Source organism: Marmota marmota, unplaced genomic scaffold (genome assembly GCF_001458135.2).
Source record: "Marmota marmota marmota unplaced genomic scaffold, marMar, whole genome shotgun sequence".
In the NCBI taxonomy this organism is placed as follows: Eukaryota; Metazoa; Chordata; class Mammalia; order Rodentia; family Sciuridae; genus Marmota; species Marmota marmota.
Window position 1 is genome coordinate 21,243,811 of NW_026000142.1, and position 24,736 is coordinate 21,268,546.

Consider the following 24,736-nt stretch of genomic DNA (forward strand, 5'->3'; position numbering starts at 1 on the left):
TTTGAAAATGGAAAGGCTGTGGTTGTCTTTTGTATAACAGGGGAGGAAATATCTGCAAGGAAATAATTTAATTTTTGCAAATTCTAGATACCTGATTGTGTCCCTTTATGCAATTTTCTGCCATCTCTTAAGCATCATTTCCTGCAAAGACAGTCAATAGCTGACAGTCACCAGAAGTGCACAGAGAACAGCTCCCAAAGCAGGGTCAACATCAAGGAAAAAGCAAAAACCTAACAGACTCAGCCCTGAACCCCTCTCTGCCCTCAAATTTCACCCCAGTATGGCTGCATGTACACTCCAGCACCAGAGCAGATGATCTCTGTTGGAAACTGCGGAAACAATTATGCTTTGCCCTTGATGAAGCTGCTTAAACTATTTTCTGCTTTACAACATCATATACAGAAAACATTTTTCATGCCTCAGCCATGGCCTGAGGCAGTTTTTGCATCCTCCATCAAGAGGAAATTGATTAACGTGAATGTTTTAGCTGTGGTTGTTGTTTGTGTATAAACTTTTGTTAAAACAAGTATGGCAGAAGAAATGACCTTTATGTAGACACCTATTAAGGCACTAAAAGGCTTGGCTACATTCATCTGAGACGAATACACATAACGAGGGGGACAATAAGGGGATCAGCAGCTGCAGGGGTTGAATTGAATTCTTTAACAATAGAAAAGTTTTTCAGACCCAAATACCAGCAATCAAAGAGAATTTTTGCAGATAATCCAAAAGAAAGAAAAAAAATGCTAGCCAACTTTGCACAGTTAGCGTAAGGTTGCCATCTGAAACATGTCAGCTTAAGAGCAGTCCCTACCTCCATTCTTTAGCCCAACTGCAGTATTCAGAACTGTTTCCCCAAATAATCCCAGATGGCATGCCACAAAATTTCAATTCATTTTAAAAGCTTTCTTTGCTGTTATTATGTGATTGAAAGTGCAAAAGCAAGTTGCCATTCTCATGGCACTATTTGCATTGGCTATTATCCCCTAAAATCCCCTTTAAACAGCTACATTGTCAGCCTATAGGCCTCATTTAGAACTACAAAAAGGCCCAGATTAATTCGATCAAAGAAAGAGCCAAGTACAAAATGCACTTTTCAAACTGTATCAGAGTAGGTTCGCTTTACAGATCGCTTCGGGGCAAGAACCGCAGGGGAAAGAAAGCCCTGAAATAAAGCTTGGTTACCAAGCGAAATAACTCGGTTTGGCTCCCTATCTGATTTATCGGACCATCTCAAGGCAAAATCGCCAATTAAAAATTCTTGGAGGGAAATATATTTAAATATAAATGCTAAAACAGACTCCCACAAATTGCAGAATCCCATTTGTACCTTTGGCTCTTAGCCACCATTCTTAGATAGTTTGATCCTTGCAGGAGTAACCTGGCTAGTAGGAAGCATTTCTGAAGACTCACACTGAACTAAGCTACTTCTAAAAATTTATACCTGTTTTCTCTCACACCACCCCAGAGGAAATGTTTAATGTTACCACCAGAAAAAGTGCTGGTAAACAGGAAAACAGTGATGACCACAATTCTTCCCACAAAACAAAACATGCTAAGATTCAGGTAGAAGTCTGGGACTGTCATCATCGAGCAAATCCACGTTCTTACAGGGAGCAACTGTGCTGTCTGCTATTTGCAGGGTTTGTTGGTTTGCTTTAGTCTCACCTGAGGGTCTGGAGGTGAGGGAGAAAGCTGGGATGAGCCAAGCTGGAGTTTGGCGTTCTTAGGAATGCTCCATTACTTTCCTAGGCAGGGTTAGCAGCGAGATCCTCCTGGAGAAGGGGCGGCGGAGCCCTGCAGCCTGCAAGCTGCCCTTACTCTCAGTCCTGAGCCATTCTCTTCAGCATCTGCTTTTGTGCACCAAGAACGTTTTAACTGAGAAGGAAATGGCTGCACAAAGGTAGGCTGGCTGTGTGCAGTAAGATGTGCAATTGCCTCTTCAGGGACTAAACAGGGCCAGGAGAGTGCTGAAAACACAGGCAGCTGCAGCAGATACCAGTCACCTGCAGGAGGGAGCAGCCAGGAATGATTTTAGTCAGTTGTTTGGAATCGATCTTTTGCTTCAGGAGAGAGGAACTCAAAAGACCTGGGCAATCTGCTACTCAAAGCCACCCTGGAAACAAAAGACCATCATGCTGCTCTAATCACATCACATGTAAAGTTTTAAAAGGGCATGCCTTCCAAGGGGCTCCAGTCATAATATACTGGTCGTGGGCTTCTTGGTCACATGCTTACCTAGAAATTTATAGAGCTAATAAGTTATGCAAATTGTGTACAGGTGTTCACCAGCAACAACCAAACCTCATAACCATTCTGAGGATTATCTAAAGAAAACAAATAGGATAGCAAAACTCTGTAACTTGGAAGTGTTATCCCACCTCCCATGGCTGAAGTCAGGAAGACAGTAAGAGAAGTAAATGGCGAACACACACACAGGAAAGGGAATATAATATCCAATTGTTTCCAGGGAAAGAAACATGTAATTGTCCCCCCTATATTCCAAACAATTTATTTGGAGTCTTCCCCTGGTGGTCCTATTTATTACAGCAACACTGTACAAAGAAAAATGGTTCTGATATTTTAAGACCTGTATTAACTATCTGAAATTCTGCAAACCTGTTCCCATCAAGGAAAGGGGAAAAACAACCATGTTTGTTGATTCATTAGGAGAAAAACTATTTCACTGCAAGAAAACACACCCATCATTGATTTCTAGTGAATCTCAATAGATTTAACTAGCTGAAATGAAAATGTTTTGGTGACTTTTTATGTAGATCTCACTGGGGCCCCAGATGAAAGTACAATGACCCCTTTGATGATAAATATTCGTTTGATGGGGAGTCAAGAATGTTTTAAGCAAAATTAGGAAGATTACTGTCTTCATCATTGTCCCCGCCATAGGATCCAGAGACCTATCGTGATTCCACCAGAAGTCACAAGGACAATCAGAACAATACATATAAACAGCTAAGAACAAACACAATTGATCCCCAGTAACACTCAGCTCTGCTGACAGGAATTGAAGACTATAGTATCCTACATCAGCATCATCAAGGTCCCAGGAACTTGTTAGAAATGTAAAATTCTCAGGCCCCACTCCAGATGTACCAGAATCAGAAACTCTTCAGGGGTCTCTAATGTACATGCGATTCTGAAAACCACTGTCTTAGAGAACAGTTTAATAACTGAGAGCACACACGAAATAGTTACGGTTGGTCACTACTAAGGCAGTGGAAAGTGATGGCAATTTAATAAGTTCATTTATTGGAGCCAATTAAATAGCTTCTACGGGGCTAGGGATGTGGCTCAAGCAGTAACGCGCTCGCCTGGCATGCGCGGGACACTGGGTTCTATCCTCAGCACCACATAAAAATAAAATAAAGATGTGTCCACCGAAAACTGGAAAATAAATATTAAAAAATTCTATCTCTCTCTTCTCTCTCTCTCTCTTTCTCTCTCTCTCTCTCTCAAATAAATAAATAAATATTTTTTAAAAAGAGCTTCTACTATGTTTTAGTTAGGATAAGATTTGGTTTTGTAAAATCAAAAAAACTCAAAACCACATAGTTAATGCTACTAATCTATACACTTAAAAATACTTAAGATGGTAAATTTTATTATGTGTTTTTATCATAATAAAAATAAAATTTAAAAATAAATTTTAAAACAGTGGCTAAGAGGAGAAGGAGAGGGAAAGAGAAGGTACTGGGGAATGAAATTGACCAAATTATCTTAGGGACACATGAATGTAGCAGAATAAATCCCACTATTATGTGCAATTATAATGTACCAATAAAAATTTTTCAAAATAGTGGCCTAGGACTGGGGTTATGGCTCAATGACAGAATGCTTACTTGCACATGTGAGGCACTGAGTTTAATGCTTAGCACCACATAAAAATAAATTAGCAAACAATAAAGATATAAAAAAAATGGCCCAAACAAATTAGAAATTTATCTCTCTTAAATCTAGAAGAAATCCAGAAGTAGATAGTCCACGACTTATATGATACTCCCTGAAGTAACCAAGGACCCCAGGCACCTTCTGGCTTACTATCCAACATCCTGAAAGGATGCTCTTATCCTCATGGCCCAAGAGGGCTGCTAGAGCTTTGGCTACTGCATCCATATCTCAGACAACAGAATGCAGCAAAGGAAAAGACAGAGGTACCTCCTGCTTGAAGAGAAGTCTTCACAGAAATCCTACACATTTCCTTTTAACATCTTATTGTCTATTAGTCATATGATGATGCACAGCTGCAAGGCAGCATGGCCAATGCCTTTTAGATTGAGATAGCAATTTGCCCACTTAAATACTGAGATGCTATTACCAAGATAGAAGAGGAGAATAAATATTTGGAGATGACTGGCAGACCTATCAAATATGGTAACTATAAAATCTTACCTACTCTGACTCAACCCTAAAATGAAGAAATCTTTTGTGTAAACATTTCTATATGTTGCTATATTAAAAATACACACAGATTCCACTTTCTCCTGCACGATAAGAATTCACATTTCTCATGAGATTTTAAAAGGAAAAGGGAGAATAAAAAATACTCTTTGCCAAGTCCTGTTATGCACCAATTGCTGTGCTTCTGCATCTATCATCTCCTTCCTTGTCCACCACCAGGTGAGATGGGAAGTCTATGTTCCGTAATAGGTAGGATGGGCTAGATTCAATACAGTAAAAGGAAAACTCACTAGTCTCTTGTTAGAAAGGGGAAAATAAAAAGAGAGGAATACCACCAGGATCACTGTCTGCTATAACTGATTAGTTTAGCCTGAGTGGCTTAAACAAAAAAAGATTTACTGTTCATAGTTCAGGAGGCTAGATGTCTGAGATCAAGGCACTGGCAGATCTGATGCCTTCTGAGGACTTTCTTTCTGGTTTGGAGACAACCCCTTCCTGATGGTATTGTCACATGGCAGAAAGAGATGGAAGGTGAGGGAACAAGCTCTTTGTGTCTCTTCTTATAAGGGCACTTATACCATTCATAAAGGCCCCACCCTCGTGACCTAATGACCTCCCAAAGACCCCCACCTCCTAACACCGTCACATGTCAACATGGGAATCTGGTGAAGACACAACATTCATCCATAACAGTTCCTATAGGTTAAAGCAAAGGACATGGTCAGACCTAACTCCAAACAGGTGACCAAGTGCCCAGGAGGAAAACAGAAGACATCAGTGACTAATGGTCCAGGGTTACAAAGAAGTTCCTTAAAGCTAGCAGCAGAATCTCCCTACCTTTGTGTTTAGCATCCAGCCCACATCTTCACACAACCAAGGAGCCCAGTAAATTTTGAATTGTTTGCTGAATGAAAAATTTAAAATCCTTTCAAATCTCTCAGATGAACTTTAATTATCTTTCTAAAACCACTCTTCCCCCAAAAGAATTAACTTATGCAGCTCGAATTCATCCAACTGGTGAAGAAAGAACTTGCTGAAGTTAGATCTGATCCGCTGCCATCAGGGGAAGGACTCCTGGTGCGGGCAGCAGGTACCAGCCCCCTAGTGGAGGAAACACTTATTTTGGCTTTTGTGCAGCAGTGCAATTTCATGTGTCAAAATTCTGTCTTTAATCTGCCCTTTAACAAGGCAGTAATAACAAATGTTGTTATGGGAATTACATTTTTCAGATGATTAGGTTATATAGCAGACTAATCACTTTCGCTTTTATGAAGAATAAAATGCCCCACACTGTTGCTGCTGTTATTAGAGATTGTCGACTAAATAATGTAAGCTGGGCTGTTTACGTAAGTCCCTAATTACTGCTGGGACTTGTACAGTAAGAGAGAGTTAATGGTCTTTTCTGTCATATCTCTTTTGTAATGTGATGACTTTTGTGAGCTTCTTCCCTCTAATTGCATAAAACAACCAAATACTCTGTTAAGGAAAAATGAGTAACTAAATAATGATGAGTCAAAAACCCATCTAATTAAGACCAAAGTACCAGAAATAAGCCCAGAGCTGCTGAGGGCACATCTTGAATCCTTACTGGATGTCTCTAAAACAAGCTGTGTGCTAAGGTACCAAGGGAAATAGCTAGTATTATTCAGCCACATATCTTTATCAGTATATTCTAGATCCTCAAGCATTAAGCCTTCAAGATCTTTAGCAATGGAATACTAAAATTAGATAATTATACCACATGAGGAGATAGATCTTATCACGTGGGTTCTAATCCACCCCTCAATTCCCCAGCTTACTTCTGGGCCCTTAGATCATTGCAGACTTAGGAGCTTCCTTATGATTTCATGGACATACTTACTGGTCTGGACTCTGAAGTAAGGGGATGGACATGGAAGTGGGATGGCCTTAAGGTAAAGTACTCAGAACCAGTGGACCAGATAATAGGCTCTAAACAATGCATTATCTGCCTCCTAGAAGGTACCAAGAGCAATGTCAAGAGGAGAGGGGAAGGGAAGGGAAGGGAAAAGAAGAGAGAAGAGAGAAAAAGAGAAAGGGGATGGAGACAGAGACAAGATACAGTCCCCAAGGGCATGCCCCAATGACCTGCTTCCTCCAATTATGCCCCACCTGCCAACAGTTTCTATCTCCCCCCAGTAGTCCATTCAGCTAAAATGGATTAATCTACTAATGAGGTCAGAGCCCTTGGGATCGAATCACTCCCAAAAGTCCCACCTCTAGACATTGTTAAATTGGGGCCAAGCCTTTAACACATGAACTTTTGGAGACATTACAGATCCAAGACATAATAATGTTGCTGCCAAGGAGAGAAGTTTCAAGAAAGATGGTTAATAGTGTCAGAGGCCACTGTGATTAAGCAGGTCAAGGATCTGAGAAGAGAGGGGCTGGAAAGGGAACCACTAGAGAAGAAGAGACAATGGGCACAAACCATGGAACCAGGGGATGCTCTCTGTAGGAGAGATTGATGCCTTCTCTTTCCTTTAGATAATGATATAAGAATTTCACAAAGAAATCCCCCTGAGGAAGCCTTCATTGTGCAGAGTGAAAGGTGGGATAATCTATTTTATTTTATCAATTTGATCAATTTCACTTTCCAGTAATTTGATGGGTTTTAGTGTTTTATTATATCCATAGAGCTGTTCGACCTTCACTACTATCTAATTCCAGAATATCTTCATCACTCCAAAAGTAGACCCTGTACCCATTAGCAGTCATTCCCTATTCTCCTTCCTGCATCCCCAGGCCCTTGCAAAGACTAATCTGATTTCTGTATCAATCAATTTGCATTTCTTATAAATGAAATGGTAAAATCATACAACATCTTGTGACTGGCTTCTTTTACTTCATGTAGTATTTTCAAGGTTTATCTATGTTGTAGCATGTATCAATATTTCATTCTTTTTTATGATTGAATAATATTCCATTGTATGGATATGGATATACCACATTTGCTTACCTGATGATTAAATTGATGGGTTGTTTCCACTCTGTGTACAAGTTTTTTTGTGTGGAAATATGTCTTCAATTATCTTGGATATAAGCCTAGGAGTAGAATAGCTAGGTCATATGATAACTATACTTAACTTTATAAGAAAATTGTCAAATTGCTATCCAAAGTAGCTGCATCATTTATTTCATGAAAGAATGAAATAAGCTTCTCTGCTATTTAACTCACAGTTCTTAAGGTTTTGTGTTTGTGCAATGGATCCTAATTATAATTGGTATAGTTGGCCCTTAAGTCTTCAGTGTTTTGTGAGTACATTTGGTTTCATCGCCCTCGTGTATCTTATCTGCCCTGTAAATCTAAAAGCAATTTAAGAACAGGGATCACATTCCTATCCTTCTGCATCTACCAGAGTTCAGTATGGTGTCATGCTCCAGGAAGAATTAACTTCAATACTTCTGGATGAATAAGCAACTGTAGGGGTTCAGAATAAATCTAAAGAACGTGTAGAAAAAAATCACCAGCCTTCTCTCTCTTTCAGCAGTCAGGATCTCCTTTTTTCATCAGTCACTAAGTTTAATTACAGAAAACCTTTAAGTTTTCAGTTGAAATTTATTTGGAGAGACACTAGGTGTTGCTGGTTTCCCACGAAAAAGAATATTGCTAGGATTCATTGAGTAGTACCTGAAGCAAGTAAAGGAGAATTTTAATTTTCCATTTTCACTTTTGCCAAAGTTCTTTCAAATGGAAAACTGACACAACATATGCTGTGGTAAGCAGAGAAATAGCCCCCACCACAGACACAAATGTTGGTGTCCCCATCTCCAGAACCTGTGACTATGACAGGTTACAAGGCAAAGGAGAATAAAAGTTGTTAATTGGATGATTTTAAAATAAGGAGATTATCCTGGATTACCCGGTGGGCCTAATGCAATCACAAGGGTCCTTGTGAGTGGAAGAAAGAGGCAGAAGAGATGGGAAGGGGTGACAATGGAAGAAAGGCACAGCCTTAAGGATAGAGGAAAGGACTGTGAGAAAAGAAATGTGAGTAGCCTCCAGAGACTGGAAAAGGCAAGGAATCAGATTCTCCCCCTTGAACTCCAGGATGGAACACAGCATGGCCAATACCTTGATTCTAGCCGTGAGACCCCTTTACACATTTGACTTCCAGAACTCTTAAGTCAGTAGATTTGTATGGTTTGAAGGTCACTAGGTTTTTGGTAATTTGCTACGGCTGCAATAGAAAATTAATGCATATACTAAGAATGTTTTTCACACTTCTTTTGAAAGTCTTAACCTACTTCTTTAGGAAGATAATGGGACGGAGGAACAAGAGGTGAAGGTGGGGGTTAGGTGACAGTGCACTCATGTACAATTTATTTGTCATTGGATTATTTGACCCAATATACATGATGGCAGGCATTAATAATCATTACATTTTATTACACTTTGCACTTCTCCAAGGACTTTAAATACATTGTTTGATTCACAATAACTCTGAGAAGCTACGTAAATACATTGCTCCCTTTTTTAACAGATTAAAACAATAAGTCACAATGATGATTCCAGAGACAAGTAATGACAGAAAGAGTCCTCACCTTTTTTTTTGTTTTACTCTTTCAAAGAACTTGGGTCCCACAGTGCTAGAAACAAAAAGCCCACTTTGCTAAGGAGAGCTGCATGTTTGCAGGTCTTCTCCTGCTTCACCATGGAAAGAGATCCAAGATACCAGGTTAATGGAAACTTCCCACCATTAGGCTTTTAGAAAGTGACCTGCAGGGTTGGGGATGTGGCTCAAGCAGTAGCGCGCTCGCCTGGCATGCGTGCGGCCCGGGTTCGATCCTCAGCACTACATACAAACAAAGATGTTGTGTCTGCTGAAAACTAAAAAAAATAAATATTAAAATTCTCTCTCTCTCCCTCTCTCTCTCTCTCTCACTCTCTCTTTATTCAAAAAAACAAAAAAAGTGACCTGCAGTCTGGTAGGCAGCCAGGTCCCCTGTACTCTAGACATACCCTTGACCCACACATGCTTCTCAGGGGACAAGGGAACTCTCAGGAGCTGAAGGCTCTTTCCTGGGGGATTTACTCCTAACTTGCTCTCCCCTCCCACCCAACTTCTACCCTCTCCTAAACTCTGGCCAAGCCCTGTAGGTCAGGGGTTCACCACTTGATCGACACTAACGCTCACTGGCTTGAGCTCATTCCTCTGGTGCACACACTCTGAACTCCTGAAATACAGGATCCTACCCTGTGTGCAGCTCCTCAAAGCCAACCCTCCCTGCCATTTTACACATTCTATAATTTATCATCAGTCTTCCCAGTCTCCAATATATGTCCCATGTCCCACCCTCCCTTTCTTCCCTTTTTTTCTTCAATAAATATAGAAGGGCATATTCATTTTATGCCCTATACAAGGCATAGGGATGTCATGGTGAAAATAGGCTCCCTCCCCAGCCTCCAGGCCCTAACAATCTACTGGTAAATACACATATACATTAAATAATTAATCCTAGAAGAGGAACACAGGGCACTGGTGCAGTAGGGAAGCTGGTTCCCACTTCCTTTACAACATTGGCTTGGTTATTTTAAGCTTAGCCATGAGAAGCATTGCAGCATAATAATTAAGAATGCGTGATCTCCAAAACCAGACTCCCTGGGCTCAAATCCTGCATCTACCTTTGCTAACTGTGTGATCTTGGATGAGGTATAAGGTATTTAACTGTTTCTTGCCTCGGTTTCCTCAGATGTCGATGGGGATAATGATACTAATACTTACCCCATTAGGTTATTTTGATGATTAAATGAGTTTATACATGTAAATACAGTACCTGGCATATATTAAATTGGAAATCAGATGGCATTACTATTGTCATTGGTTGATATAAGCAACATCATGTTTCCCTCTTAGCAATCACTTTATAAGTGTTTGTCACTGTCTTTTCAGCAGGGTGGAGGGGGAGTAAGCAGATGTGAGGGGCAAAAGAGGGAGTGGCTAGTGAAGACAGAGAGACAGGACAGAGAAGCCTGCTTCACTCTCTTTAACCAGTGTAGCCTTTAAACAGGCCAGAATGAGGGAATACAGACATGGAAAACAAACACGTATTACAAGATAATCTCAACTAAGAGCCATAATACTAAGTTGTGATGTATAGTTTCACATTTAGGCAGCACAAGGAAAAGTGTCCCTGTAGACAGACAACTAAGGGAGCATCAAAATCAAAACTGTTGCTGAATTAGACATCAGGAATCATGGTGGGTTTAAAAGATTTTTAAAACACTATTATAAAGTGGTTTTAAAATTTGCTTTTTAAAAGAAGATGCATGTTTGTGAAAGGAATTTGAATGTAGACTGAGGAATTGGGTCTATTTAAGCTCCACATAGACAAAAACCAGGATTCATAATTCTGGAGTGAGATAGCCTGAGTGCAAGTGTCAGCTCTGAGATCTGATGTCTTGTGACCTTAGACAAGTCACCTAACCCTCAGTATCTTGGTTTCCTCTTCTTTAAAAGGAAATAATAATAGAAACTACCACTACCACTCTCCAAAGTACCAACTGAAGTACTGTGACACACCTAGAGCAGTGCTGCCATCTGATGTAAACTCTTAGTGTCACCATTCCCAGAAGCTAGCCAAAGAGCAAAGGAAGTCTCAGAGCACATCACAGGGGTGATGGTTTAGTGCCAGAGACAAACAGGTGGTAATAACAGTATTAGTGTTATGACCTGAATACGAGGTGTCACCACAAAGCTCCTGTGTTAATCCAGGAGGTAAAATAATTAGATTATGAAGGCTGTAACTTAATCAGTGGATTAGTCCACTTGGTGGGTTATTTGAAGGGATTACTAGGCAGGCAGGTAGACCGTGGATAGAGGAAATGAGTCACTGGGGACATGCCTTGGGGATTTTGTATATTTTGTTTCTGGCTCTTACCACTCTCTCTGCTTCCAGTTGCCATGAGCTGAGCAGCTTCCACCCACCACACCTTTCTGCCATGATGTTCTGCTATCACCTCAGGCCCAGAGCAATGGAGTTGGCCAACTATTGACTGAACCTCTGAAACCAGGAGCCTGAAATAAGCTCTTCCTCCTCCAAGTTGTTCTTTCAGGTATTTTGGTCGCAGCAGTGAATAGCTGACTAAAGCAATCAGCTAACACAAACTGCTTACCATGTGTTTGAATCTTAACTGTTCCCCCAAAGGTGTGGCCCAAGGATGGTACTACTGGGAGGCGGTGGAACTTTGGGGAGGAGGAGGCTTATAAGAGGTCCTCAGATCACTGGGGATATATCCTTGAAGGGGATTGTAAGACCCTCATCCTTTTTTGCTTCCAGACTGATTAAGGTGAGCAGTTTTACTCTACCATGTAATCCTGTCACGGTATACTGCCTTGTCATAGGCCCAAAGCAATGGAGCCAATCAATCATAGAATGGAACCTCCAAAACTGTGAGCCAAAATAAAACTTTTCTTTCATAAATTAATTATCTCATATGTTTTGTTATAATGTGAAACTGACTAGCATCCTACTAAGTTATATTTATGACTTTGCTCATTTAGTTCTTGCAACAACCCTATATACTCTCATAAGTCAGATGATATAATCAAGGTACAGAGAAGTTAAGTAACTAACCAGAGATCACACAGATGATGATTGATTGATTTTTTTAATATTTATTTTTTAGTTTTTGGTGGACACAACATCCTTATTTTATTTTTATGTGGTGCTGAGGATCAAACCCTGCGCCCCATGCATGCCAGGTGAGCGTGTTACTACTTGAGCCACATCCCCAGCCCAGTGATGGATCTTTTGTGATTTCAACATAGCACGGAAAGGACCTTAGTGAGTGAATTAGGAGGGGCTCTGAAAATAGTCTATCCTCTTTATCTACGGATTCTGTATTTGTGAATTTGCCTACTTGTTAACATTTATTTGAACTCTCAAGACAACATTCATGGTGTTTCAAGGTCATTCATGAATATACACAGAGTGGTGACAAATTGGAGTCACCAATGTATATGTCCTCAGATGAAGCCGAACACTCTGCTTCCCCTCAGCTGTCATATTGTAAAAAGGATTTTTTTTTCAAGGTATATTTAGTGGCATATTTTTTTGTATTCTTGTGCTTTTGTTTGTGTGTGGTTTTACTGTTTAAAATGACCACCAAGTTTAGTGCTAAAGTGCTAACATTTCTAAGCACAGAAGGCTGTGATGTGACCTGTGGAGAAAATACATATGTCAGATGTGTTTTGTTTAGGCTCAACTCCTGATGCTCTTAGCCAAGGGTTCAATTTAATAAATCAACAATATAGATTAAATAAGAAATACACATAGCACAAGGTCAGGTATTGATCAGTGGACAATGTTATGACCAAACATTCACAGGAACCTAGCCCTGTATTTCCTCTAGGAGCAATGTTTCAGGATTCATTAGTGCAATGTTCACAGTGACTTTCTAGAATGTAACAATGGTGACTAACAAAAATCAGCCATGCTTGGGAGTGCACTTCTCCCTGACTTGAGAGTCAAGGAATGTTTCAAGAGATCTGAGGTAGTTTCCAGAGAAAGCAAGAAAGAAAGAGAAAGAGTGTCCCAGGCAGAGGAGACAGCAAGAACAATACACTGAGGCCCCAGCTGGTGCAGAGCCTTAGAAAGGCTGAGCAGCAGGTGACTGGCAGGGACTTGGAGCTGGAGGAATGAGCTATGGGAAAAGCAAGCAAGGGGTGCTGGGATTGTGGCTCAGGGGTAGAGCGCTCGCCTAGCACGTGGGAGGCCTTGGGTTTGATCCTCAGCATCACATAAAAATAAATAATAAAATAAAGATATTGTATCTAGTTACAACCAAAAAATAAATATTAAAAAAAAAGCAAGCAAGGCCCTACAAATCCTATTAAAGCAATGGAGCTCCAACAGAAATTGAAGCATCTGAGTTCTGCAAAGACATTAGCACTCAAACATGTTTAGGTTTGCTGGTTGCCAATTCTAATGGCAGTTCTCAGTCTCCCTCTCCTGAACTTCCCATAGCCGTTTACACAGTGAGCTCTCCTTCTGTGATGTGCTTTCTTTGGGCTTTGGTGACTCCACACTAACATGGTTCAAGTTCTACTTAATGGGCCTTTTCTCACTGGTCTCCAATGACGACTCCTCCTTCCCTGTCCAACTCTAAAAGTTATGTGCCCGAGACCTGTCCTCCGTGGCTTTCACTGAGGCCCATAATTTTCATATCATCTATATTCCATTGACTCAAAAGTCAGGTTCCTAGAAGGAAGTATATGGCACCATCAAATTGGGTCATGGGAATAGTTTAATAAAAGGACTTTTTACAGGACATTCTTCAGGGCAAGTGTAATGATCAATTTGAATTGTCGACTTGATTGGATTAAGGGATATAAAAGATTAAGAGGCTTCTGGGTGTGTCTAGGAATGATTGTCATGTGGAATAGTGAATTGAAGTGGAGATCCTCCCTAAGTGTGGGCAGCACCATCCAATAGGTTCGAAGCTTGGATGGATTAAAAGTTGGAAGAACAAGGAAGCAGCAGCAGATGCAAGCTCCATTCTTCTTGAACAGGTTCTTGATTGCTGCTGTGATCACCTGAGGATATCAGATTCCAGCTTCTTCACTCTTCCAAAGCAGACTCTGCCAGTGATTCTCCAGGGAGTTTTGAGAAGCCTTTGGTCTCTTACTTGGGTAGCATCATTGATCCCTCTTATTCTGAGTCATCAGCATCTTGAACTGTGCAGCTACTGTTCCTCCAGCTCTCTGGCCTGCAGATAGCCATTGTGGACTGTCCAGCCTCTGGCTGTATAAAGCAATCTAATAAATCCCCTTTTTATAATCATACTTCCTATTGATTCTGTTCCTCTAGAGAACACCAAAACAGCAAGATTTAGGGAAAATTTAGTACTACTAGGCTGGCAACAATAAGACATGTTACCACTGCTAGGCTTGATGGAGCACAGAGGGAATAGTTAATGTAACCCAGAGACAAAATCTGACCTCCTACTTCATCATTCAAATGGTAGCCAGAGAGGGTGTCTTAAAGGATAAACCAGAAGGTAGTGTCCTCTGCTGTAAAGGGCTTTAAAATTAAAAAAAAAAAAAAATCCAAACTCCTTACCTTTACCCCAAGGCCTCCATGAGACTAATTTCATGACTTCATCTCTTATCACATTCTCCTTCTTTATTTCCACTGGGGCCACTCTGGTCTACTTTTGTGTCTCTCAAGAAACTCTAGTCTGTATCAATCTCAGGGGTTTTATATTTATTTCTCCTGTGTGGAATGTTCTTCCTAAAAATCTTCAAATGGCTGCTTCCTTATGCTCAAATATTTATATTTTAGCCTAAGTGTCACCTTTTTAAAAATGTATTCCATTGTGATTAAAAATAACCGAGCCAGAAGTCAGGCAGGAACAAGAGATTCAGGTACAAATGAAACAGCATGGCCTAGTTAATAACAGTTGATGCTGGATGATGGGTACAAGGGTACTCATTATTCTGTTCTCTTTATTTTTAACACATTTGAAACCTTCTGTATGGAAAGGGTCTCATTTTCTTTTAGTGATCTGTCCTCTCTGCACTCAGGCCTCCCTTTGTTCCTCCCACATTCTGCTGCTTCCACTGCTTGAGGCCCTTGGGCACATACATACTCTTTCCTCTGCCACCTCTTTTCTAGTCATCTTAATTCCTACTCATCTCTCAAGTCTCATGTTATATGTCCCTTCCCTAAGAAAACTTTCCCTGACTCATTTATGTTCCAAATCATCTTGGTCATATGTAACAACCCAAGCAGGCTCAGGTAACTACAAAGTCCAGAGTTAGCTTAAGGCTTGATTCTGGCCTTGAAAAGTATCAAGACTTACTTCTCTTACCAACTCTTTGCCTCATCCTTTCCATGTTGGCTCTATCCTCAGAGAAGCTTATATTTCATGGTGTCAAGATATCTGCAACAGCTCCAGCTTCCTCTTTTATATTCAAATAAAATAGGAAGAATGGATTTACTTCTCCAAAAGTTTAGTTTTATTGGTTTGGATGACTTGGCTCCAGGCATAATCCTATTTTAAAACCAATCTTTGGTGCTATGGAAAAGTAATGTTCTGCTTGGCCAGGCAGGACTGAGTCTCCCCTGATGCTGAGAGTTATGTATAGGATGTGTCACTAAGCCCAAATCCAAACCCAAACTGGGATTATAGGAAATGGACCAAATGAGTCCTGGAGAGATAAGCCACAAAGGTCCACCAGGAATTTCTTAAATGATTGCATAGCAACTTATCCTTTTCTTTAAATATTTGTGATAATCATTCCTTTGATTATTATTATTCATTTATGAATAATAATGTATTCCCCATATGTCTACCCCATAATACAATGAGCTTTAGAGGAAACCTATCTACTTTTTTCCCTGTTCCCTGCCCAATGCCCAGCACAGTTCTTGGCAAAGAATACATGCCAAATAAGTACTTTATCAATAACTATGCTAATATATATATATATATATAAAATTGAAAGATTTTTAAAAGTTTTTCCTTAACAAAGATAAGTAAGCACTGAACCATCCCATTCATCCCTCATTTATCTCTCATCAAATGTTCTCTTTTATTTTCTTCAGAGTACCTATCACCATCTAAAATCATATCCGGTGCAATAAATAGACAAGCTTCATGACAGCTTTTTCTTGTTCATCACTTTATGCATCACCAATGCCTGTCAGAATACGAGTCTAATAAATATTTGTCCACTGAATGAGCAAAGGCTCTAAAATTTACATCTATGGTTGTGAACTCTCTTCTGAGTTCCAGATTTATACTTGAGCCTGCTCCCTGAACAACTTCACCCACAGAACCTCTCTCAAATAACATTCTATGGGATTGTAACTTCATTCTCCCTGGGCTTGACACACACTCCCTTCCTGGTTGTTCCACATCTGTCTCTATGTATTTTCACTACCTAATTTTTAACTGTTAATGAGATGTTTAATATTAATGAAACACTGAAAGGACTTCATCTCAGGGTCCTGCTATGGAAGCAATGAAATCCAAATACAGAATGAGAGATGGTAAAGAAGAGCCCTATTGAAGTAGGTTAGAATTGTAGATATTCTTAATTCATAAACTCATGATTTCTAAAATGTGTATGTATATAGCTATAGGGAAGCATATGTATATACATGTATATATACAGTACATGCACACATTTCCTAGTTCTGTTCACTGTAAGTACCTGTAAACAAAGACACCTTACTAGCAGTGTGCTCATACAGTGTCCATATATTGGTTTCAAATACTAGTCACTATTAGAAGGAGTCAGGGCTCTCTGGACAAACAGGTGATTTCGTGGCTGGGGGACAGAAAGTATGAGATGAGCCAGAAACATGTATTTATGCTGGAAAGTAAGAAAAGACTCCCCAAAATGATGGAGGCATGTGACAAGAACACAAGAGTCATACTCACAAAACCTGGGGAAATTTGAGCAAGCACCAAAATAATTTTTGTGGGTTTTTTTAAAAATATTTTTTAGTTGTCAATGGACTTTTATTTTATTTATTTATATGTGTGCTAAGAATTGAACCCAGTGCTTCACACATGCTATGCAAGTGCTCTACCACTGAGACACACAACCTCAGCTCTTGTGTTTGCTTTATTTTGTTTTTTTGAAGAGGAGAACTCCAAACTTTATTTTATGCTGATGGACCCAGAGGAAAACAAAACTCCAAATTCTGAGACCTGATGCACAACATTTATAGGTTATTTGGCATCATCATAGAGGAGGAAATCCTACAAAGGATATTATTGGGTTAATTAATAAATTGGAATGCAGCTGGGTTCAATGCTCAGCACCAAAATAAATAAATAAATAAATTGGACTGAAGATGGTAAATTATAGAATTATATAGATACTAAATTTACTGACCTTGCTAACTGTACTTTGGTTATCTAAGCAGATATCTTTGTTCTTAGGAAATATGGAAGCTTTAAAGGATAAAAGACATGATATATGCAATTTACTCTCTAACTGTTCATAAAAAATATGTATGTGCAAAGAGTGCATACAAAGGCTAAAGCATATGGGACAAAATGTTAACATTAGGTGTGTGGGTAAAGTACAGGTGAGTGTTTTTTGTACTACTCTTGAATCTTTTCAGTAAATATCAAATTATTTCCAAAAATTTTTTTCTTCAATGGGACAGATACCTCCCTTGACCTACTTCATTGCAAAATGAACTGCACATATCTGCTGAGTGATGTCATCACACTTTACCTATGGCACATTGCTGGACCCCAACTCTTTACTCCAAGCTGTGCTCTAGAATTACTAAACTCTATTTTCAACTCATTTCTAGACCTCTCCACCCAGATATGCTCTGAAGGCATTTTTTTCTCCTCTGATATGGGGACCATCCCCTCCCTGCTGCTCTGCTCAGAGTCTGGAAGTCACACACCCTTTGCCATGATCTGGGGAGCAGTAAGACACAGTGCCTGCTGGCTTCTGAGCCATGTGCTTCTGGTGGATCCACACCAGTATGTTGGAGGCCTCTCATGCTACCCACTTTCTCCCATTCAACTCTGTTCCTAAATCTAACCTCTAGTGAAGCTTTAATTACCTCCATTAACTAGTTGCAAGAGGAAATTACAAACACTGTTTTTGAAGTCCTAATTTTTGCAGTTCAGGAAGCTGAATCAAAAGGATACTGTAAAAAATAAGCTAATCTGCTCTCTCTGTTACACATGCCCTCCCCATTCTCACCACTGCTGCTCATCTATGTAGCCAAGACCAATTGATCCTCATCTTCCAAAGTTTGGTCTAAGCATCACATTCTCATTAGTTTCTTGACTCCTTACAGACTAAGTTCAATGTCCTGTATCTTTCTTGTAATCCTCCATTATACTTGCCACACTGAATTATAATCATTATTTTTTACCTATATTCTGTGCTTAACATTGATCGGATGCATTTCTAAGGCCTGGTACAGTCTCTGGATATATTAGTTCACCAAGTCTTTTGAACAGTGATATAACATAAGTGCTCCAAGCTTCACCTATGGGTAGGTTAAAATTTTGGTTTATAAACTAGCACTCATAGGTGGAAATTTCTGAGTAAGTTGTCCTTAGTTGGCTCTATTAACAGCACTATCCTTCTGGTTTCTCCCTTTCCCTTCTGATATCTCTTAAAGAGACCTAGGGAAGATTCACACATCCATGGAACTACCACCTGCAGTCCTCCTGGTGTCTAGTGTGGCTCTGCTAGACCAGGCCTATCAAATCTGATGCCCCACTCTGCCTGCCACCCTGCCACTTCCCATCATCCTAGATAAGAGCCTTTACTTCACTACTAAGCCCCACTTGTGATAGAGCCAATCCGTCATGTATAGATCCTGCTTTCCTCTTCTGTTAAGGGAGGAACCTGACCAAACCAGCTCTAACATACCTTTCAGATCTAATATTCTGTGATTCCATAAAAGTTGCCCTCCCATCAAAGCTAACTGGGCTTGTGCTGTGCAAGTCTTGGCTCCATGCTTTTCTTCTGTGTGGGATGTATTTCCCCACCTAAGCCACTGTCAGGTTTGGCCATCATTCATGAGCAGGTTCATGTCCTGGAGTCTTTTATCACCATCTTGGATCGCCCCAGTCTCCTCACCCTCATGATCCACTGGCTATCCCACTCTCAGTGTACAGAGTTTAGAGCTGAAATAAAGACAGAAGCATAGAGGCAGCATGACTTGTGCCAATCTAGTCAATCTTCTCTGATTAGCAGATCAGGCTCTGATTCCTTAGGCCTTTGGGCCAAGGTGGACACCGCCACTTGAAATATCACAAGAGGGGCTGGGACTCAGTGGTAGAGCACTCGCTTAGCATGTCTGAGGGGGTGGGTTTGATTCTCAGCACCACATAAAAATAAATAAAATAAAGGTATTGTGTCCAACTACAAAAGAAAAAAAGAAATATCACAAGAAAAATCATAAGATTCAACTTTATGGCTTGCAGATATGACCTGAGTAAATCAATGGCTGAATGACCTGGGGTTGCTGATGTGAGTGATTTTGGAACCAGGTGCCTCCACAATATGGTTCACTAATTACTGAAAATGCTGTTTTCTTCCATATCAAGAGGACTCACTGACCCTTAGTCATCTGCAAGAAATGACCAAGATGTGAGAGGAAGGCCCAGAAAGCTCATTGGAAGACTCATCAAAACATTGTGCCACTCTCTCCTCTTACCTCATTCCAGGCAAGCATATCTTGGCTAGTTTCTCTTTAGAAGTTAGGTGCTGGACTAAAGAACCAACTCATTTTTAAAAATTGACTTTTTTGTTGGTTTATTTCTAAGCCTAGGCATCAGAGTAAAGACAAAATTCCAACTGCCAAGACCTTTACTACATCCATGGAAGAATTTGAGAAGAAAGTCCTTAATTCTCTTGAGATCAGGTTTAGTGCTGGGTCTTCATCAAGAGTAAGTCCTTAGAGTGCTCACTTCGGCAGCACATATTCTAAAGTTGGACTGAAACAGAAAAGATTGGTATGGCCCCTGTGCAAGGGTGACATGCAAATATGTGAAGCATTCCATATTATATGTTTATAACAACAACAACAAAGAGAAAGACCTTAGAATGTTTTCTCTGATATGCAGAAGCTAGTCCAAAATAAGGGGGAAAAGAGACTGAGAGAGTGAGTAAAGAGGGGTATGGGGTTCCATCAAAATAGAAGAAAGATCAGTGAACTAAATGAAGAAGATTAAGGAGAGAGAGGAAGAACAGGATAAGGGAAGAACAGTGGAATGAATCTGACCTAATTTCCCTATGTACATATATGAATATACCACAGTGAATCTCACCATCAATGTACATTCACAAGACACTAATTTGAAAAAAAAACCTATAAATAGCAGAAATATCAGTAAAATAGAGGGAAGGAGACTAGGGAGGGAAAAGGGGAGAGAAAGGGGAAGTACTAGGAACTGAATTAGAGTAAATTATATTCCATGTTCTATAATTATGTCAAACTGAATCTTAATGTTGTATATAGTGAAAAAGAACCAATAAAATAAGACTTAAAAAACCAAGTGTATAATTAAACAAGAATTAAAGAAATTTAAAACTAAAAAACAAAAAGGAGTTACAGTAGCCAGGCACAGTGGCATATGCCTATAGTCCCAGTTACTTGGGAGACTGAAGCAGGAGGATCACTTGTGCCCAGGAGTTGGAGACCAGACTGGACAAGAGAGCAAGACCCTGTCTCAAAAGAGACCTGAATCCCATAGTTGGCTTTGCATCTGAGCTTCAGCACTTCCTACGTGCTATATTCTCTTTTTCTCAGCGATCTTCCTGTTAGCTCTGAAGAGAATACAATGATGGTACCATATCTAGTTCCCCAACTCCTCTAACATCCAAAGGAAATAATTTTACCCAAAGTTAACTCTAGGCATAGTCCTAGAGACTTAAGGAAACAGCACGTCCATGAATGTTCCTGAAGAATAACTAGCAGGAAATCAGTCCAGTGGGTTAAGCAAGACTAGAAGTATTAAATCTCTCACTCTGAAATATAAGACTGGAACTTTTTCAGTCCCTTGGCTTTTGATTTGGCTATTTATTGAACACTTATTATATGCAAGGATATAAAACATCCTGAGAACAAGATGAATGGGACATGAGATATACATGGTTCCCTGGCAGCTAAGCCACACAGCCAGCCCCATTACTCCCCACCCTAGAAGCAGTGGTGAAGCAGCAGCCCAGGAAGCCTAGAGGTGGAACAGCTAGCATGGGCCAGTATGAGCCTGAAGCAAGCCAGGGCTGAGGTAAGCCAGGGCTCACCAACCTGTTTTGCCTGAGGCATCCAGGCCCAGGCCAGTGAAGATGCCCACTCCACACAGTACTAGCAGTCCATCCAAGAACGTCAGCCTCCCACTTCTGATGAGCTATGGGAAAATGGGAGCAGGGCAGACCTGAACAGGATTGCAGGGCTAGCCAATAGCATTGGCACTATTCCAAATCTTGATTGGCATAAATTTGGGCCAATAGTATTAACTCAATGCCATATAAACCCCTAGACCAACACATTTAAGCACCAACATACTATGGGATCCCCTTTTACCCCTTTAGGAGCTCTGTTTCCATTCTTCACACTTGAATAAATCCTATTCCTTTCACTGTTGCCTTCTGTTGTTACATGAATTTCATTCTTTGGATCTGGGAGACAAGAACCTGGAAAGAAGTTGGCAATAAGCTGCTGTTGTCTCCTGAAACACTGGAGGGCTTAACCACCATTTAGAGCTGCAACACTAAGAGCTGCAATAGCCACTCCATAAAAGTGGAGAAGAATCAGGCTTTGCTGGCTGTGACCCTTGAAGCTGATGCCAGCAGGCATTCCCTGCTATGATTAGTCACTAACACTAAAAAGGGCTTTCTAGGCTGCAGAGGCCTGCAGCTTACATGGACCTACCTGCCAGCAGAAGCAAAGAATCAGGTTCATCTCAAATTCTGGTTTCAGCATGACCTTGAGAGATTTATTGGGAGTATAAGAAATCAATTTTGCACATAAGGTCAGGATGGACAAAGTGTTGAAGTACTTCAGAGGATGAAGTACCCAAACATCTCTAGGATCAGAAAAATCCACATGAAGGAAGTGATATTTTAGCTGACCTTTAAAGGACATGGTCATATTATTGACATGGCTTCCTGGCCACCAAGCTGTGCAGCCAATCCACTGATCCCTGCTAATAAGTGGCAGGGGATGGGTGGAGCAGCAGAGCCACAGCATAGAGGGCTGGAGTGCAGGTGCCAAGCATGGGTCCCAGCCATTTGGAGCCTGCTAGGCCAGCGTGGGGTTGAAGCACAGCAGGCCTGAGGCAGGGTGGTCCAGTGCCATGCTGAGCCAAGGCACACTGATCTGTCATACCATCATGGCTCTGCCTGGACCCAGTATAATCAACCACTCCCCACAGCTCTGCAGCTCCAGACCCCCACTGAGCATACACAATTAAATGACTTCAATTTCTTGCTTTCCCAGGGGAGAAAATGTAAGTAAGGCAAACCTGAATGGGATTCAGGGATAACCAATAGTATTACTTTTCCAAACCCTAATTAGCATATTTTTGGACCAACAGCACAAGAAAACTTGCTCTTGGGTCCCCTCCTACACTTCAAGAGTTCTGTTCCTTCTTCTATTCTCCAATAAATCCTACTCTTACACTTACTGGTCCTGGTCTGTGGTTTTCATTCTTTAAATTCACGAGATAAGAACCCAGAAAGAAATTGACAGTGAGCTGCTGAGGTCTGTGGCAACACTTCTCATCTGCAGAAACCTGCAAACTTACACAGACCCCAGCAAAAGCAGGGAATCAAGTTTTAACCTCAAAGTTAGGTTTCACTATGGCGGGCTGAAATATAGAGAAGGACCATTGATTACAGAGATAATGTGCCTAGAATACTCAATTTGAAAAATTAAAACTCACCAGATAATAGAATGTAAGCACTGAAAAACAATAACCAAAGTAATCTGGCCCTCAGGCTCATCTTGTATTCCATCTCAGCTTTCTGAGGCTCCACATAGGACAGATAAACAAGTGGGGTAAACAGAATACCTGGGCAGGACTCCCTGAAAGGGCCTGTATGATTATGGAGACTGAAGGCTCTTTTCAAGGCCTGATAACTGTTGAAGTGGGTAAATCAATGCACTCTATTCTAAACACTAGGAATAGTATTTAGATTACCTCAGTTGACATAAAATTTATGCGTAATCTACACAAAACATTCATATTCATATTCATGTAAAGCAGTGCTAGTATTCAAATTCAATTTGTTGAATACAAAAGAGACACCATTTGGTCTCTTGCTGGTAAGCCAAAGGGATGAATGGATTTACCCTAAATCTTGGCAGGTCTCCATGCTAAAGTTAAGGGACAGGGTTTTTCTTCTTATGATGGTCATTGGCCTCAAGTGCCCTTTGCTTTTCTGGTACTTTTGGAACCTTTGATATTTGGGTTTCTCAGGAAATCTGGGTCCTAGGAAAACTGGGGGTATCACAACTCAAATTCACAGTTATAATTTTTACAGTGAAGTAGCTCTGCTGCTAGGAATATAGAAGGCTTCTGAGAAACTGTGAAGCAGTCAGCTGCCACTGAAGCTGTCCCTAAAGTTCTGAGTGTGATACTTTTTCAATATTCCAGGTGGCCCTCACTGGGGAGACAGCCCAGACAGCAGAGAGGGCCTGGGTCATAGGGTTCATATACAAGTTTGATTCCTGATTCTGCCATGACCAGCTCTGGGCCTTGGCCAATTCATTTCACCTTGCCAAGCTTCTATGTCCTTACCTGCAAAACAAGACTGTTGTGAGGATTAATAATCAGGGAAAATAATGGCAGACTGCCTCATAGCAAAGACAGCTATTTGTCCTTTTATTTACAGCAACATTTTGTCTAAGAAACACTGGATTTAAATCCAGATCTCAGTCTGATTCCTAATTCTGCCACTTACCATTGTTGGGGAAAAAGAAGCAAATGTGTTCTAGCACCTATTTCACTTCAGACTGTGTGCTAGCTCTGTGTGCTTAGTTTTTCTTTAATCTGAGTATATAACCATGAAACAGGTAGAATTATCCCCATTAGAAGAAAAGTAAACTCAGAAGTGATTTGCCAAGGTCACACAGCTGTAGGAGATTGGACTGGGATTTCATTGTGTGCCTTGCTACAAAAACCACCAGGCTGCCTTGGAGCAGGGGTGAGGAGGAGGAGGAAAGTAGGTTGAAGATTGAGTAAAGTGCCTATTTATTAGGATTCTGTTTCTAATTCCCAAACTATTTCCCAGAGATTATCCTTGAAACACATGTAGCAATAGCAGTACCCACTCCCACTTTTATTGTTAGAATGATCAGAGTTCTAAAATTAGCAATTATCGATAAACTGGGGACACAGCAGTATTGGGGCTCTTATGAGGAACCACTCTTGCTGCTCAAATCTACAGTGTAGCAATTTTCATTTTTGAATACTTCCAGCCAAGTTTCGCCTAGAGATCAATCTCTCCAGCCCTAGAAATCTATGTAGACAGGCCTTGACCCTCCCAGGCGCTGAGGAGGCAGGTGCATGCACACCTAGGCTGAGCAGGCTTTGGAATTAATCAGACTTAATATCTACTAGTTACATAATCTCAATATCTACTAGTTACACAATCTTCATCAAATTTAACATCTGTAAAATGAGGAACGGTGGCACCTATGAGGAGTAAATGATTAAACAGGTGTACATGACTCATGTGGAGGCTGGAATACTGAAGAGGAATTGGCAAACCCACCCTGGAATAGTAACTTCAGGAAACAAGGCTTGGAGTTTGGGTAACTGATAGGAATTTCACTGCACCCACAGCAAGAC

At 40.5% G+C, this 24,736-nt stretch overlaps 1 protein-coding gene and 1 non-coding gene across 4 annotated transcripts in view; one reads left to right on the forward strand and one right to left on the reverse strand.

Annotated features, from left to right (window-relative positions):
* Znf800 (zinc finger protein 800) overlaps window positions 1–24,736 on the reverse strand; it is a 192,237-nt gene that overhangs the window by 148,061 nt on the left and 19,440 nt on the right. The gene's annotated exons all lie outside the window — the stretch shown is intronic.
* LOC107144514 lies at window positions 19,839–19,945 on the forward strand. The gene has a single exon (XR_001503806.2). It is a non-coding gene; the product is annotated as a U6 spliceosomal RNA (small nuclear RNA).